Source organism: Myiozetetes cayanensis, unplaced genomic scaffold (genome assembly GCF_022539395.1).
Source record: "Myiozetetes cayanensis isolate MyiCay16 unplaced genomic scaffold, myiCay2020 scf12, whole genome shotgun sequence".
NCBI classification, from domain to species: domain Eukaryota; kingdom Metazoa; phylum Chordata; class Aves; order Passeriformes; family Tyrannidae; genus Myiozetetes; species Myiozetetes cayanensis.
The window spans coordinates 20,280,101-20,297,904 of NW_026086826.1; the positions used below are offsets into that span (position 1 = coordinate 20,280,101).

At 35.2% G+C, this 17,804-nt stretch overlaps 2 long non-coding RNA genes across 2 annotated transcripts; both read right to left on the minus strand.

Moving 5' to 3' along the window:
- Positions 1-6,623: 6,623 nt before the first annotated feature.
- LOC126635440 (uncharacterized) lies at positions 6,624-11,928 on the minus strand. The gene is made up of 3 exons (XR_007627719.1): positions 11,781-11,928; positions 8,245-8,344; positions 6,624-6,698 (listed from the first exon to the last, which is right to left on the minus strand). It is a non-coding gene; the product is annotated as an uncharacterized LOC126635440 (long non-coding RNA).
- Positions 11,929-13,911: 1,983 nt separating this feature from the next.
- On the minus strand, positions 13,912-17,419 carry LOC126635439 (uncharacterized). The gene is made up of 3 exons (XR_007627718.1): positions 17,404-17,419; positions 15,335-15,530; positions 13,912-14,118 (listed from the first exon to the last, which is right to left on the minus strand). It is a non-coding gene; the product is annotated as an uncharacterized LOC126635439 (long non-coding RNA).
- Positions 17,420-17,804: the final 385 nt, after the last annotated feature.

Below are 17,804 nucleotides of genomic sequence, written 5' to 3' on the forward strand. Positions count from 1 at the left end.
ATGAAACAAAACAGAAGAGGAAGATGAAATTGTTGTGGTTTGGTATCATGGAAATGGGACCAAAACAAAGGGAAATTGGGACACCAGAATTCAATTACCTGCTCATGATTAGGAGAGGAATAAATAGCAAATCCAACAAGGAAATCCCAGTTCTTTACTACCACTTCTGAGATCCCATCCTTCCCATTCAAAGACCTTGCCATCTATATTTATTTAAATGAGTTTGATGGAAAAAGGAATTTTCAACTATCACAGCCTACAGGTTCTCCTTATTCTTTGATATTTCTATGCTTTGTTATTATTGCCTAACAATAAGTCTAGTTTATTGCAAATTATTAATTTGAAAGTATTTTCATATGTATTTATTTTAGATAAAGCAATCTGAATAAAAACAACAAACCATGGGTAAATGACTAATATATTTACAAAACTATTTTTTCTATCTCTTTTTCCCAAAATTTTCTCTTGACATCATAACCCAGGCTATTACGAATCTTTGACAAGCAAAATATGGGAAAAGTTTTCCCAGAAGAGTCAATTTTGTTTCTTTTTTTCCCCCTCTCAAAACTGAGTAACATCTTTGCTCAAATTCTAAAGTAATATCACGTTTTAGAAAGTCAAGAGGTCAGTAGGTCTCTGCACAGGTATGCCATCCATGTTCGTCCTAAAATTACAGCATTGACTCTTAAAGATGTTTCCATCATAAATGCTTATTAGCTTTCAGTGTAAATCCTTTTGATGATTTTTCTAGAGAGTAATGTCAGATCTTTTACGTTTTAAACCAGTATTTGTTAAATCTGAATAAACACCTACGCACAGCAATGTCTTCTTACTTATTTGTTCAAATGATAAGATCCCACAGATCAAAGACAGTTTTTAAATATTAGCGAGAGAAAATATCTCCTTTCCTTATTATTGTCTTCTCAATTATCTGTAAAACTGTCAGCTAAATTAGAGCATACTCTTAGACAAGTTTCTAGGCTTATCTAGGTGTATAAAAACAACTAATTTTTACAACTTAAATAAAACCAGGGAAGGGAGTGTATTTGTGTATTTATTTTTTAGTGAATTATTCTGCTACCTTTTTTTTTTTTTTACAATCTTAAAAAACTAACAAACAAACAAATAAAAATAAAACTCTGGCCCCTCCCTTGAGCCTAGAGACATCTGGTTTTTCCACCTTTAATACTTCCTTTTTCTTCTCACAGCATCTGAGAATGAGCTCTTTCTCTTTTGCAGCTCTGCAGCTTCTGGGTAAAGAAAAGTGACTTAAGGTGTAGAAAGAGTAAATAATTTTTTCTGTAAACACTACTCTAAGCTGCTTCCATTGCTCTCAAAGGGCTCATGGGATCAAACATCGTGCACCATTATCCTGTAATATACAATCACAGGGACTCGTCAGCCACTTACAGAATGCGTGGGACAAGGTCTCCATTGACTGTCAGGGTCCTTTATTTGTAAAAACCAGCCAACCCACCTTTAGCTGCCGTTAAACAATTCAGTACACCATCCTTCAGCTCCTTCTGTCTGAAGAATGGATAAAACTATGAAAGTAACTCTGATTTTTGTGCTTCCTGGAATACAGGAATAGTAAGTAAAGATAGAAAGCAGATTAGATAGTGCATCTAGATGGGTGAGGAGAACACCTCTATCTCATCAAAAGCACACCTTTATAGGTCTAAAAAGACGCATTACAACAACAAAATCAATCCTAAACCACCTACCTTAATTCAGTCCACCCTACATATCCTAGCACACAGACATCTGACCTAGCTTGAATATGGGAAATAATTTTGCCCTCAAACTCTTTTTCACTTCAACGAGGTGTTTTCTTTCCAGCTGTCAGTTTTGTGAGCTGTAAAGTATAGAACATCCAAGTACGCTCTAAAACCTGAATACAGAGATACTCATTTTCTGAATTATTGCATTGGAGGCCAAAGAGAGTAGGAGAAGGGATGAGAGACAATTCCAAAGTTATTTAGAAGAGAAGCCTAATCAGTCTTGCCCAAAGGCTTAAACACCACCATTAATTTAAGGCTTTGGTTACAACAGAAATCAAAATGCCCACACAGTCCCCACTACACAGTACAATGCCAAAACTTTTTGCACCTTGCAGTTACCAGGGAAGGCAGTAATCTCCCTCATTTATTCTAGAAACAGAACCTCAAAGAACAGAGCAAATATTTGGCTCAATATACCAAAAAAATATTTAAAAAATCCACAGCAGTGAGCTGAAAGTAAAAAAACCAACAAACTCACAACATAATTTTAGAGCACATTCACTCCAGCAAGCTAATCTGAATTGTATTTCATGTCCGTACCATCAAGTGAGCAGAATTTTATCAGTCATGCTACCATCAGATTAACCTGGCCAATGTTGCTGAATTTACAGTAATATTAGAAAAAAATTAGACATGGAAGGTAGCATACCTACCTTCATAGCATGCTTAACCTTCAGGGTGTAAGAAAAGAAATGCCAATAACATCACAGATGTAGAAAAATTAATGTTTGAATATGAATATATCCTTGGCTGTTTGTTTTATGAAGTATTTAGGTTACTCTAGGATGATTTAATACCATTAGCTACTTCATATCTCAAACATAGAATGGTCAGTGAACATATTCACCAATGAAAAATTAATTTTACTACATGGTCAATAACATATCAGGCAATTAGGTAATGAACTAATTACCATATACTTAAATACTATGCTGAAAAAAGCTTATGAAAGATTGTAAATATTAATCCGGAAATTTCCAACAGCATACATATGCAAAATTCTGCATATTTAACTAGTATTCTTTTATTTCAGAAGTGCCAATAAATTAGAGGAAATTTTGTTTCACATTAATTTATATGATGAATCAGTACATACAAAGCCCATCAATTACAGTGATAGAAGTAATTAGGTTTTCAGTTCCTGTGAATTAACAATGCGTCATGTTCTCAGTAATAAGTGGCATGCATGATTATCTCTGATTGTGTCTATCTACTTAATTTTTAATGAATGTCATCGTATGTACGCAGATTTTAATTGACAAGAAAAACAGGTAGATTTATTAGTTGTTTTCAACTTTATTAGTTAAACTTATTGTGCTGTGTTAATGACCCTTATGCTGGCTAATGGAGATTTCTTAGTGTATTATTGAATGCACTCAGTGTTACATGCTTGGACATGGTGAGAGCCACGACAATTAACAGTTAAATTGCTAAATATGGAACAAACCAGCTGCATTCTGTCTCTGCATTAAAGTAAATGAGAATCTGTAATAAAGTCATAAAATGTCCTGTTGCAGACAATGCCAGTGCTAATAGACTCCCAGGAAAGTTGTTAAAGTTACAATAAGTAGTTCACCAGTAGTTCAAATGGGTCCTTCTCCTTCCCCCAAGCCCCCCATATTATACAAATATAAGGCATAATTTGTTATACTTTTATATAAAAGCTTTTAGCCTTGAGTATTATGGAGAATCTGAGTGCAAGAAGTGGAGATTTTATACAACTTAGTATACATTGCTCCTCTAATACCTTAAATATAAGATTTAACTAATAATTTATTCTCTTTTTTTTTTTTTTTCAGAATTATGAGGCTGAGTACAAAAAGGTAAAATTGGATCTATTTTGTCCCAATGGGTAGACTACTCTCCTTTTTTTTTTCCTCAGAGCTAGAAAATTCTTTGTTATGGAATCATAAACCAAAGAAGACACATTTTAGCAGAGATAGAGCAAATAACTTAAAATATCAATATTAATGTTGGCCTTGATATACATGAAAACTCTGCCATACATTTCATTACATATATTTATTTATATCCATTTATATATTACAAAATATGACACAAAATATTACTTTCTAAAATACTTGATTCCTTCCTCTTTTTTTTAATTAAAAAAAGAGTATTCACCCTCCCAACATGCAGTGTTATATATATATATACACAGTGTTATAACCTAGAACTTGATGTAATAATCATTTAATCAATATGGTGAATCAGTGCTACCCTTTTTTCCACAAGAACTGGTGAATGAGAACTATGGCCTCATTGAAAATGTACTAACAATTCAGCTATGATTGCTATTGGGGAACCGGCATTAGAGTCATATCATCAGTCATAACATAATGCTTAGGGCTTTTTTATTTATTTAAGTACATTTAATTAAAGGATATAAAAGAAAGGACACACGAGTAAAGGTCTATTTCTAGAGAAAATGATGAGGAAGATATTAACATAATTTTGTTTTTATTTCTGTACTTGTATAGGTGGACTGACATTCCTTCAGTAGTTTCATGTTCTCTCTGATGTTTTATTTGCCATCCTTCATTTGCAAGCCTTTTGGCACCTAAATCACCCTGGGCAATAAACAACTTTCTAACATTTGTCATCTAAAAAAACGTATTGCATTCAAACACTAAAGGGCCAGAGGCCACAACCACACGAAAGTCACACTTCATTTAACATCTATTACACCAGTCCTACCCACCCCCCGCCCCCATCCTCCACCTTACTTTCTCTGTCTCCAGCAGGCACAGTGGCAGCCTCCACTGGGAGTTTATGCACCCCTTCGGGGAAGACTTTTTGGACTCTTTTGCTATGTCATTCTGCAAATTGATGTTTGAATCAACTCATTCTTTAAAAATTCATGAATTTAATTAATGTCACATCCTGTTCCCTGTTTCACTGGACGTGGAACATTCACTTAGTGTTACTGGCCATAGCTTTTTCCCCGTTGATAGCAGCAGTCAAAAACAAACGGTGGGGTTTTTTGTTCTTCTTTTGTTTATTTTCTTTTCCTATTTCACATCAAAGAAATAGGTGAAAAATATAAAATTTGAAGTCCCACCCAGATGCATAGTTTAGAATTATTTGCAACTGAATATGGTTTTTCAAGATAGGTATCTAATCAGTTGTCTAAAGATATAATGCAGATCTCATTATTAAGTATTTTCTACATAAATTTGTTCTATTACAAGAGTAATGGAATTTCACAAAATTATCCTTTTTGGTTTTAAATTGATTACTTAAATTTCTTTCTGAGACCTAACTTCTCAGAAAAAAAAAACAAACAAAACAAAACAAACAAAACCAAAACCACAAAACAAACCACCAGTTTATTTTCTCCTCTTCTATTTCAGTACCCTTTTTCGTCATCTTATCCTCATTTTCTTCTTTTACATTTATTTTAGAAGGTGTGGATGCCTCCCAACCTCTGAAAACATTTGAGCAAAGAGCAAAATTTTATAAAGTGAATCAGAAGTGGAGAGATTCCAGAGAAGTTATCTTGCTGGGAAACATTTCCCCAGTTGCATACCCAAAGATTACATGCAGCTCACATGTAGGACAGTTCATGTGCTCATGCAAATACAGCTATATGGGCACATTACAGGTAGAGAGAGATGCCTTACTGGTTTATGGGATCCTTTGGAAGACCTAAAATCTTGGCACAGCAAGAGGAGGGCATGCAGTGGATATGCAGTCCCAGTGAACCATCCAACTGGGGGCACTGCAATCCAGCACCACCGACAGACACGGGGCTGCTGAGCTCTTGCTCACAGTTTGCAGTGATGACACGGCAAGGTTGATGGCACTCAGTGTCACAGCATTCTCAATTTCTTCATAATAAAGTAAAACATTTAGAAAATCAAATTATAAAGCAGTACATGTTTGAGAAGGTAGTATCAGTGTTATTAAAATAAGTTTTCTCTCTACACTGATAACCCAACTGAAACATTGTAGGCGAAAGAAAAATGAAAATACAGCTCTTACATAAAACACATGTTATTTAAGTAAACAGAAAATAGGAACCCAGTGGGATATATATTGGAATTTAATCACAGATTAAAAAAAAAAAAAAAATCAACCTTTAGAATTTCCCAGAAAAGGTTTTAGAGGGAAGATATAAACAAACATCATCAAATTAATCTCTTCATTGTTCCTAATCTCATGTGTTGTCATAAGATTACCAATGCTTGTTTTCATATCAGATATTAAATTTCACCCCTACACAATGGTTCGTTGGAGAAATGGGTTTAGGGGAAGACAAAGTAGAACAAATTAAATTAATTTTTTTGGTACTTTCTAGTTGAGATTTTCTCTCCTAGCCCATCATTAAGTAGCCACAGGAGCTTCTCTGAAGCAGGAATTGATGCAGAGAGTATCACAGCTGGAAGACATAGGTCACATCAAATAAATTATCTTAGGAACACGAATGGAAGTGTTATATTCAACATGGATTAAGTCCAGGAAACAGGTGATGGTTTCACATGTTTACTGTGAAGATTTTTGATTACAAACATGATGCAAGATAGGAAGCAGCAGCATGTTTATAGCCTGTGTTGCTCAGCCTTCCATTTGTTTGAACAAATTGGGGTAGGGAAGACCAGACCTGAAGTTCTGTGATGGCCTGGAAGATTTTATGAATAGTATAAAATGAGTAAGAAATATACTCCCCCCCCCAGTTTATTCTCATATTCCCTGGAAAACCCTGTTTTAGTCAAGGTTTTCAGTTCTCCATTTCCAGAAACTTTATGGTTGCATCTCTCTCTCCACACTGTAATCCCTTCATATCTTCTTTTGATTTAATTCCACATATTTTTTTGCTAAGAAAGAGCAGAGTATTTCCATCTCCATTTTTGAAGAAGAGCTGCAAAGTAGCTGTCTTTGTACCTGCAGGTTCTGTAGATTCTGCGAGAATGAATGCTGTGCTTCAGCAGCCAGAGTGAGGTACAAACAGTGTAAGAAACCAAGAATGATTACCAGAAACCAAAGTAAAATATAAAGAACAAAATTAGGCAAATATAAGAACTGTAGAGTTATATTTTTTAAAATCCATTCAACCATCTCAGGTTGGCATTAAGCATAAATCTTCAGCCTAATGGGATAGGATGAAGGGACCACATAAAATATCTATGCTGTATGATTGGGCTATTCAGCTGTCAGAAGAGAAATTCAATGCAGTTAAATAAGCAAGTTTTAGGTTAAGTCTTGCTCTGTCAGCCTGTGGTTGACACCAGATACAGCACTAACAGATAGTCAGAACAGGCTAACACATGTATCATTTGTGTTTGCATTCTGTACTTTGCAGCGGTTAGTTTATTTTAACAACTATTTTAAAATAATGTAAAACACCCAGATATACTTTTACAAAGTACTCTGAGGTTTTCAGAGTCACTTCATCTTAAATCTGCACAACTGGAAAGCCTCATTTTTAAAAGATTCTCAGATTATTCATACAAAATTTCAGGTTGTAATGTGGAAATAGCATCATCAGTCTGCTCACTGCAGCTCCTTGATCCTTAAATGAATTTCAGTTCAAGAATCCTTAATGTCTAATTAAGTCAGACTCCTGTTTACCAACACATTATATTTGTACAGATTCCTGGACACATTGGTGGTACAATCCCTAGCTTTTTTCCCTGCTACAGCTTTTTGTGTTCTATTTTACACTTTTTAAACACAAGCTTCTCGTTTGTAATTTGCAGAACTTCAGTTTCAAAGACTGTCAGTTAACTACAAATCTTTAGAAAGTCAAGACCTTAGAAATCTCTAAGCAGGACCAAAGAATCCTCAACTTTTTTCCATAGTTATGGTCGGACATTTACTGAAAACAGGAAGCAGAGTAGGATTCTCATACACAATAATGTCCAAAATGTTAGAAGATGGAAGTGTATTCAACAATGAGCTACTAAGATTGCCTGATCACAATCTGAACAGCGGGATGTCAGAACTGCAAAACTTTCTTTCCCCAGTTACGGACACAAACAGTCTGGCCCTGTTTGCAGTATTTCCTTACATCATTTGACAGAAAACATATAACCAAAAGAGCAACTTCATAAAATAACCTTTTGAAGCATCACAGTATTGGGTAAAGGAATTGAATCTGAAATAGAGAAAATTTAGAACTACTGCACTGGAGTAATAAATAGTACATGTATTGTTAGGGGAATATTTTTAGCTGTCAATATGAAAATTTTTTAAAGGTAGAGGAAATTAAGGATCACTATATTTAGTAATGGAATGCAAGACTTTTTAGAATAACTACTTAAGCAGTGTGAAATATGCAGATACATCTTTCCAAGTACATCAAGTACAAGAGAGCATCAGAAAATGAGGGACAAGGAAGGAGGAAAGGATACTTGAAAGCATCTTGCCATGGATCCTGACTTGAGGTTTGTGCCAAAAACCTATCAACCTAAGAGCAAATAACTATTCAGTCAGCTAGAGTGAAGGTGTTTAGGGATTGTACCTCTCTGTGCATTTGTCACAGAAAACTGCAGGGTTTAATCACAGGAGCATAGTAGACAGCTAGATTTAGGTGGATCTCTGAGTTAACAGTGATTAGATGCCTGCAGAAAAAAAACAGATACAAGATTAGAGCAGAGATTCTACTCGGATACATTTTCAGTCCCCTGACTAGAACAGACATTCAGAGACTCCATCACTTACTTTGAAGAGGTGGTTGACTGTTCTCATTGCTGCACTGCTTATTCTGAATGCACAAGAGTGGATCAGCACAGACTGTGGCTCGACAAAAGCAGTTTAACTTCCTTTTGCACTGTGGTATGGGATTCCTCTCCTCCTTATAAAAAGTTGTGATTTAACTTCAGATAAAAGCTAATATTTTGTCATGAAATATTGCTGGCTGAGAGTTGGCTAAGAGTCAGAAAACTAGAATTGGTCTGGTTGAAGTTTGTAGATGACAGATAATCCATCTGCAAAGCAATAATTGCATCTGGGAAGCAATAAAGTCTCATTTACTTTTACACATTGCTGTGTCCCAAACAAACTGTGCTGTAACAACTTAGACAGGAAAGTTGAATGTTATTATAGATGGATTATTAAAAAGCCCAATTCAATATGCAACAAAAAATTTAAAAAAGAAGGGTACCAGGCAAAAAACTGTGCATATTTTTCTAGGTTTCACCTACATTATGAATGCAGGTAAGAACAGTAAGAACCAATAAAGTAGAAAGATATCAACATCGGAAACAAAGACATGGGAATACTTCTAGTTGATGACATTTAGTCAACCAAATCTGTATCTTCAAGGTACGTTTAGAAGGGCAAGTGGTGCATGCTTTCCTTTGCTCACAATCTCTTATTTAGTTTTGTCACTCATCAAAATCTCAGGTATGATTTTGAAGTAGCCCTAGTAAGTGAACGGAGTTTTTCTTACTGCAGTTTAGAGGGTAGGCAAATAGGTACACAGGAATAATTTAATTTGGATTATGCATCTCAAAGAAGGACCACTACTTGACCAATGATTTAGGCAGAGTGAATTTACAACATAAACAACTCTCCAAAAGAGCAACAAAATAGAAGAATGAGCCTCCAAAACAAAAAAGGACAAAGAAACCAAACCCCAAATAACTTCTACAGCACTTGATTTTCTGTTGAGTAAATCTTTGTCTCACCCATGGTAACAACTGTTTCTATGTCCTAAAACACCACAATTTTGCTGTTGCCACTATAAACTGGGAAGACCTCACTAATACAAGTGGGTCATGAAGATAAACCATGTACCCTGATAATGGGGTTTACATTTTCCTAAGTAGAGATGTTATAATGTGAAAGAGATTTAATAGTTTTTCAGATGGCTCTTGATTACCTGTAAATTCTTTTTTCTTGCATCCCTTTTTCAGAATCTTTTCTCCCCTATTTCGATACCTGGTTAGACACAGATTTACTGATACAGATTTTTCAGCCTTGTCATTTGTACTTCAAAATCATAAATAACTTAAGAGCAATTATATTTTCTTTCATAATTGAGATGATTTTAATTTTCGGTATTAACTATATCCAAATGTACATCTTAGTAGTTAGTATTTAAAACTTTATTATTTAGAATTATGCATTAGACCAAATTTTGTTCTGCTAAAATCACCCACAAACACATTGGCTCATAATAATAACAAACATAACATTTCTTATTTTGTGAAGCATTAGGCTAAAATTCTAATTCTCCTGCTTGAATTTGAATGGAATTCCTGGGTATGCTACAAGCTTCTTTCAATAGCAAGTTAACCAGGCAATGATCCCTGACATCAGAAAACATTTGAAATGGGTTTTTTATTCCCTGAAATAATCCCTCTAAATACAAGGCACTGGAGCCATAGAAACATAACTAATGTGCTCTACAGAGGTATATATGTACTAAAAACCCTTCTTTCTGTGAAAGTTGCATGATCATTCATTTCAATTGCTTTTATAGAGAATTCATATAGGAATATCAAATTTGTTTACCCTTAAAGCAAAAATATTCTGATGTTTCATTTGGTTCTGCTCAGTTGCATTAAAAGTTTACATAAACCAAAATTTTTTTTAAAGCAAGGAAAACTTCTATAATAAAATGTATTTTTTATAAGCTCTAGTCAAGTATATCTTTACAAATATGTATTTTGCAGAAATAATAAATAGGAATGAATTTACAATAAGGTCTGTAGGATAGTGCTAGACCTGGACTCCTTTAAACTGAAATTCTCCTTTAAAGATAATATTCACTGACTACACTTAACCCTGTATATGTGAAATATCATGAGGAGAGAGTTTCATGTCCCTTGCTAAAATTGTCTGAAACAGCACATTGCATCCTATCATCTCCATTTGAGTCCAGGGAATTAAAATAATTCTAAAATTCTTTGACTATATTTTCAAAATCAGTTATAACTTCACAGTATTTCTCACATAAAAAGCACCTAAAATTAAGCAGTTTTTAATTATTTTCTGCTACTTAAAATCTAATGAAGATAATTGGTTTAAATTACAGAATATACCTTAGGAGTCAACATCAGTTTAACGTGTCTGATGGATTGGGTTTATCATACGTATATTTTTTCAATATAAGAAATTTTAAACAAAGCAGTTTAGAAAGTCATTTTAACAGTAAGGAGGAATGTGAAGACTTTCATCCCTAATTTCTGAGGTTCAGGGCCTCTAAAACATTCAGAACTCTAAAATCCCTTACAAATATTGGTATTTCAGAAGTCCAGACACAATGAAATGTCTAAAGTTCATGGCATACTTACAAGTCCTCTACCCTGACGTTAGTATGGCAAGGACAAAAATTAGATTCCTCTTAAGTCTTTTGTCTTCATTCTTTACATCTGTAACCTAGAAATGAGCACGAGCTGATTTTTCCCTGCTTATTTATGACCCCGTTAATGGAATTCACATGCTAAATTCATACATTAAGTTAACAGAGCCATCTTGGTGTTTGTTTTCATGTCCAGATCAATACAGGGAATCTTATTTAACTATTATTGGAGTAGTATCCTGAAAAATAATAACATGCTTTCTTCTTTAAACCTGTCAGTCTTGTGCTCTTCAAAGATAGACATTGGAGGGTGAAGGGTGCTTGGAGGTCAGGATGTTATTGTTTAGTTGAACTTAGATTTGTTATAGAAAATGTAGATGTCACTCGCTGGATATCTGCAAGATATCACAGTTTTGAAACAACATCCTCCCCTTAGAAATAATCCTTGCACACAAAATCTTGTTTTCAACATTTAAGAAAATGTGGAGCATGGGTGAAGATCTGAAAATGAAATCACAAGTCTGACACAGTTCTGGCACCTGATTTTCAGTTTTTCAATTGTTCTTAAGTTGTATATTGCTGCAATTGTTCAATCTAATCTTGCCTTGGTTTTATTATGAGGAAATCTAGGAAAAAAGGCATAGAGCTGCCACTGAGACCGTTCTGACTCAGATCAACCAAATCAGCCCAGATGAAAACAAATTATCACAAAGTGCAATTGTAGAACAAGAGGAGGATTAGCAGCTCACCTATACTTATGGACATTTCTGAAGCAAACCAGAAATTGAGGTGGCACTGCCATTGGGTCTAGGAGGCAAAGGGCATAGGAGAAACTCTTTGTTCAACCTTCTCCTTGAGGTGTGGTCTGTCCTCTCCAGACCAGCTCTTCTCACAAACTTTGTGAAGAAAAGGGGTCTAAGTCTGAAAATATAGTCATGAAAATCAATGTTACTTTTGTTTGGTGAATTATTTGACAAGAAAACCCCCAAACCACCACAACCAAGAAACCCAGGTCCCAACAGCTGTAGCTTTTTCAAATATAAGAGATGTGACAGATCCTAAATTATTAAGAAAGAAGCAATGATGAGATCACCCACATATGGTATTAAATTTAGAATACCAGTGAGCCATCATGTAAGAATAGCTCTTGATAACTAATAACCTTTATGTGAAAGGTTCCTTATCCAATTTCAATTCTGTTTTGCCTTCTCTCCTTTCATACATCCTTTCCTAGTTTAGAAAGCAACTTTCATAGGCCACAGGAAATATTCCAGAGAGTTTCATGTATCTAATGAATGCTGATAAGTTATTTTTCTGCCCTACTGGATACCTGGAACTAAGCATCAATCTGAGAGCAAAATAACAGACAGAAGTTCATTATATTCAGAGATTAGCATTGAAATTCATGTCAGCAGTTACAGAGAATTGTGTTGTAATAGTTATTTAAAATTTATATTATATCTGTTGCAGATAAAAACTTTTCCTTTGAGAATTTCTAAAAAGACAGAAAAGGCAAGAAAAGTTTCTAAAGCCATAGGTCAATAAACCAAAGTCTACCAAAGTTAATTCAAAATTCCTATTGTTTTACTTGAGCGAGGGAATTTTTTTGAGCAATCAGCTCAAAAACCTCGTGGTGAGGAATAGATAGCCATTAGCCTTCTGTCTTCCATTACCTTTGGCTAAAATCACTTATTTCTCCATGCTAGCTGCAAACATCTGTGAAGTGAATTCTGCTGCCTCTAACTGAGCAATCCACTGTTCTGACAGCAGACCTCCCACAGGCTGTTAGCATCACCATAAGGGTAATCAAAATCCACCTGTTTAAGAAATCACTGGGATATTTTTATTCAGGAAAAATACACACAAAAAAACCCAACCCAAACCAAAACCCAACCCAAACCAAAAAAACCTCACCTAATCACCCAACTCAGAGCAGCACAACTAAACTCGGTGGAGTTATAGTGACCAAAGAAGACGATCTAGTCCAAAGCCCTTACAAGAACTGTTGACAAAAGTCTAGTAAAGCCTGCACTCTTTTCCTTTTCCTCACAGGAATTCACAGGTCTACAGTTATTAACATAAAGGAGAAAATCTATATTGCTGAAGTAACAGAAGACAATATCAGCAAGGTCCCATCAATATCAATATAATATTGATAAAAATATTTATATAAATATTGATGGGAAAATATTGATAAAATACTCAAAACATAATTTGAATAATATAAATAATATAAATATAATAATATAAAAAAGGTAAGTCATTAAAGTCAGAGATAACACACTCAGGTACTAATATGCAAATCATAGTTCAATCTAAGCATTTGTTTGTGAAAGCTTGTAAAATACATATTTTTGCTTGATTGCAGAGAGATTAAGCAAAAATGCATCCTCTGGGATTCTGTTTAAGGATTTGTATTAAAAATTAGCTAATAGAATCAGTCAGCGTATGCACGTGATTTATACCAGTAATGTTTATAAAAAGCACATTTTAATACTGATCTTCCATGCAAAAATGGGGGGTGGGGTCAGGTTGGGGAATGTGGGAAGGGGGAGAACTCTGTGATTATTTGGGCAAATTGTTTTGCAGGCTTTCCCAGGAAATAGAGGCACTCCTTCAGCCTGAGGTTTAACAGGTGCAGACTGGTACAAGCCATCACGTGCAGTAGTTAGGAGAGGTGATATGACCCACAGCCCTTTCCCCAGCTGTTTAAAGAGTGAAGCTGTTAAAATCTGTATCCCAGGGAGCAGGGATCGACAGATACACTGCAGCACATCCAGTGTCAAGGTGTCAGACTGCACTCCCCAGCGGTGTGTTGAGTCAGCTGTAGGGCCAAGCTGGCACACTGGGATTTCGATGCTCACCTCTTTGTAAAGATCTGCTGTTTGATTTCCTTTTCATCTTTCCCTCAATCTCCCTTTTCTTATTCTTGGTCATTTCACTGAACCCAGAAGCACATTCACACATTCTGCCCTGTGCTTTCCCCTTCAGCACTGACAGCTTCTGGGTGAAGCACATTTAAGGGCCACAGCTGTTTGTGAAGCAACACATGTCAATCCCAGAGCTGAGACCAGAAAAATGTTTATTCTACAATGAAGCACAAGAAAATAAAATGATATGAGGGACATGTTTGGAAGCATGTAGTACAAAATTCTTACAGCAATTTCTTATAATGTTAATATCTCTTAGGAGTTTATCATGTTACTACAATATCCGAACACTTTTACAGAAACACCCAAACCCCAACACTACAGGAAATTCACAGAGCTGCTAATATTTTCTGTTGCTCTGAGGGAATAGGTTCTTACTAGCATGTTTTTATTATAAGGGGATTGGACATAAGACAAGAAGAGAATATACCCATAACAAGAACCACTCGAGGCACTACAATTTCAAAAAAGTAGCATTTATATTACATACTACAGAAAATGCTGCGTTCTTAGTGTTTGGAACAGCACACAAACACAGAGTTGCTTCTCTCAAAAACTAAACATGAGAGAAGAACTAACTCAAATATATACTGGACATCAAGAGGAGTGAACAATGCAGGATCCACTGTGCCACTTCCTGTTCAAGTCAAATAATTATAGATTTTCTTATTTATGGAAAGAAAAATTGAAGAGGGAGGACAGAGGTGTGACTACGTTACAGCTCTGCAGGCAGAGTTGCACGGAGACATCCCCAACTGAGGGGAAGACATTACCCTGTCTGAATCCCTTGACCTCTGGTGCTCTATGTGCCTTCTCTATTCACTGCAGGTAATGCCAAGCTCAACTTCAAAATTCTTTCCTCAGAAAATAAATCTAATAGCACACCAATGTAACTTCAGCCTCCAGCCCAAGCAGGGCCAGAACCAAAACAAACATAACTTTCAGTATCATGAGACCTAGAACAAATTTTCAATTAATAGCTACTAACACTGTAAAAATAACCCAGAAAGCTAAACTGTAAAGAACAACCAACTTTCTAATCTGAATTTCTTCTCAATCTGCTAAGTTGCTTCAATTGCATTCCAAATGGGGAAAGATTTCAAGTTATGCAGTAAAGCTCCAGACTATGGTAAAAAATCCAGAGCAGAGATCAGAAAAAAACACCACTCTGCAACTTCCATACATATAGTATAATTAACAGTCAGTGGAATATTTCCACAGCCCAACAGTCCTGAAACTATACATAAAATTCAGCTTTTCTGAACAGAACTTCAGCTTTTTTTCTAGTTATCTGAGAATAGATTTCATCTACAAGCACATATTCACTTAATGTATACTATAGTCACAATTCATTTTGCCAAAATCAGACTCACAGGTTGGACATCCATAAATGCCCTTGGCTGGCAGGTTGTTTCTGAAACTGTTTGGCAACCACAGCTCAATGTAGTTCTTCAAGCATCTTATATGAGTAACATCCAGTCTATCATCATACTATGGTGCCACCAGTTTTTCATTCTTTTCAGTAGAACAATCATAAGCACAGCAGAGAAAAAGGAACTGAAACTAGTGCTAGAAAGAAAAATAAAGCCTTTTTATGCTACTAGACATTCAGACCTTAGTGCTAACCACACATCATTGCAATATCAAAAAACACAACAAATACACCATAACTTCATCTTACTCAAAATACTGCACAGCACTGTGAAATGCTATACTTGTTTAGGTGATGTCATAGAGTACACTATTGCAACACATTGAATTATTAAGTGATTAATGACTGAATCCTTGAAAATCAAAATACAGAGAATTTACCTGGTCACATATAGAGAGTTTTCTTTCTTCCCTGATCCACCACCATCAAAATAATTGCTAACCTTTCCCTGGATTTGTGAGATATTGAGATCTACTTATCTGTCGTATTTTCTTGGTAAGCCTGAAATTGCTGATTGTTCCTACGTATTCCTGTTTTTATGTCTGTGGAACCAATGCTGCTGAAAGCTGACTTGTGTGTGTGTGTGTGTGTCTGCACAGGTGATCTGTATAATTTTTTTCCCTAAATCACTCTTCATTACATCTGTGCTTCTTCATTAAAGAAAATACTGATAAGAGATGACTGAGACCATTAGACAACGTAGCTCCACAGCTAAACAGGCACCTGATGATTACTGATAATAATTCATAAAAAATACAATAACACAAAGTGAATTTGTTGTTCTAAAGTGTCTCTAAAGAACATGGAAGGTAGAAACTAAAAACATGCCGTAATTGTAGAGTAAGTATATTGTATATGAAAGCTGCTGGTTGAGAATTGGGCAGAGTCAGTTCTGAAACTTCAAAAGCACTGTCAAAAATGTGCATTCAGTCTTAATGAGATTAAAACAAATTTAAGATGAATTTATATTATCATCTTTCAGGTTCTTCTCAGCGTGCTAGTCTTGTCTTAAGCTCAAACACAGCTCCCCATTTTTTTTTTGGAAATATAAATAACTATGGATACATACATATACACATATGCACTACCCACATTTAAATCCAACCATCCACAGGGCAGAAAGGAAGGCTCTGAAGATCAGCCTCTGAAATGTTCAGTGTTGAGCCCAGTTTACAACCAGAGGAATAAAAAGGCAAACAGAAAATGGACTAAAGGTCCTCAGAGCTCCATCTCAGTAGTAGTAAACAGTCTGCCAAATGACTCCATTCACTCAGGTGGTCTGTGTTTTAGCACGTTGCTGTTACCAAACCACTACGCTCAACTTCAATAGGATGGAGTGAACAGTAAGCAATAAAACAGGAAAGTAACATAAATATGTTAGTTCTTATCTCACTTTTGAAACCAGTTCGCCCATCTTTAGCAAGAGATTTCTCAAATAACAAAAAATACGTAGCCAAAATATTGCCAGCACTAACTAGCTGTGTCTTTGATCGCACTGTTTGCAAATCTGTAACAGCATTTCTTCCATCTGTTCTACAGTTCCCTTCTATACACTCCATTTACAAAATGAAATAAACTGCTTATACATTTGTTCCCAAGACCTCTTCCAAGGAGGCCTTTCAGCATATTGGTTATTGTAGACAATACTCTAAAATTTGGAGAAAAATAATAAAGCGTCGCATTGGCGGGGGGGGGAGTGGGCAAAGATTTTTAAGAAGAATTGATACAGTCTCGAGGGAAAATTTTAAAGAAATATATATCAGTTGCCACTCAGCTATTGACTGTCTCTTCAACATAACATACAATTAGTTAACAAGCTGTCTTGTTTAAAACACCAATGTAAAAAAACTAGACAGTTATCAAAATCAGACTTAAGTAGAATTCCCCACAATAGCTATGATAATTTTATGGTAAAATTATCAGTAGTTTCTGAAACGGGACAAAAAAAGTTCCCTTTTACTCTAGGTATGACACTGCAAAACAATTTGGAAATGTACTTTAAAAGGCCACCTTTGAAGAAGCTCAGAATTATCCATTACTTCATGTAGGCGATGAATCTTGCTCAACATCCCTGAAATGTGAGCACATGTGGAAATAATAGTTACAAATAAAACTCTTCTCATATAAAGGCTAAAATACATGTTAATAGTTTATATTACATCATAACAAATGACAATCACAGAATTACAACTCTTTCTGATGTAAAAAGGAAATGAGATAAGCTTCTTTAGAAGAAGACATTCCTCAAAATGAATATTTTTTCAATGGGTTACTAGTTACTTGTTTCTTTGTTGAATTAGTGCTGTAAAATCATTAAAATTATTCTGGTAAGTCTTCTATTAAAACTCTTTAATGTTGTGTATATGCTTCTGTATTTGTTTGAAACTCCTGTAAAAGAGCCATAGATGAGA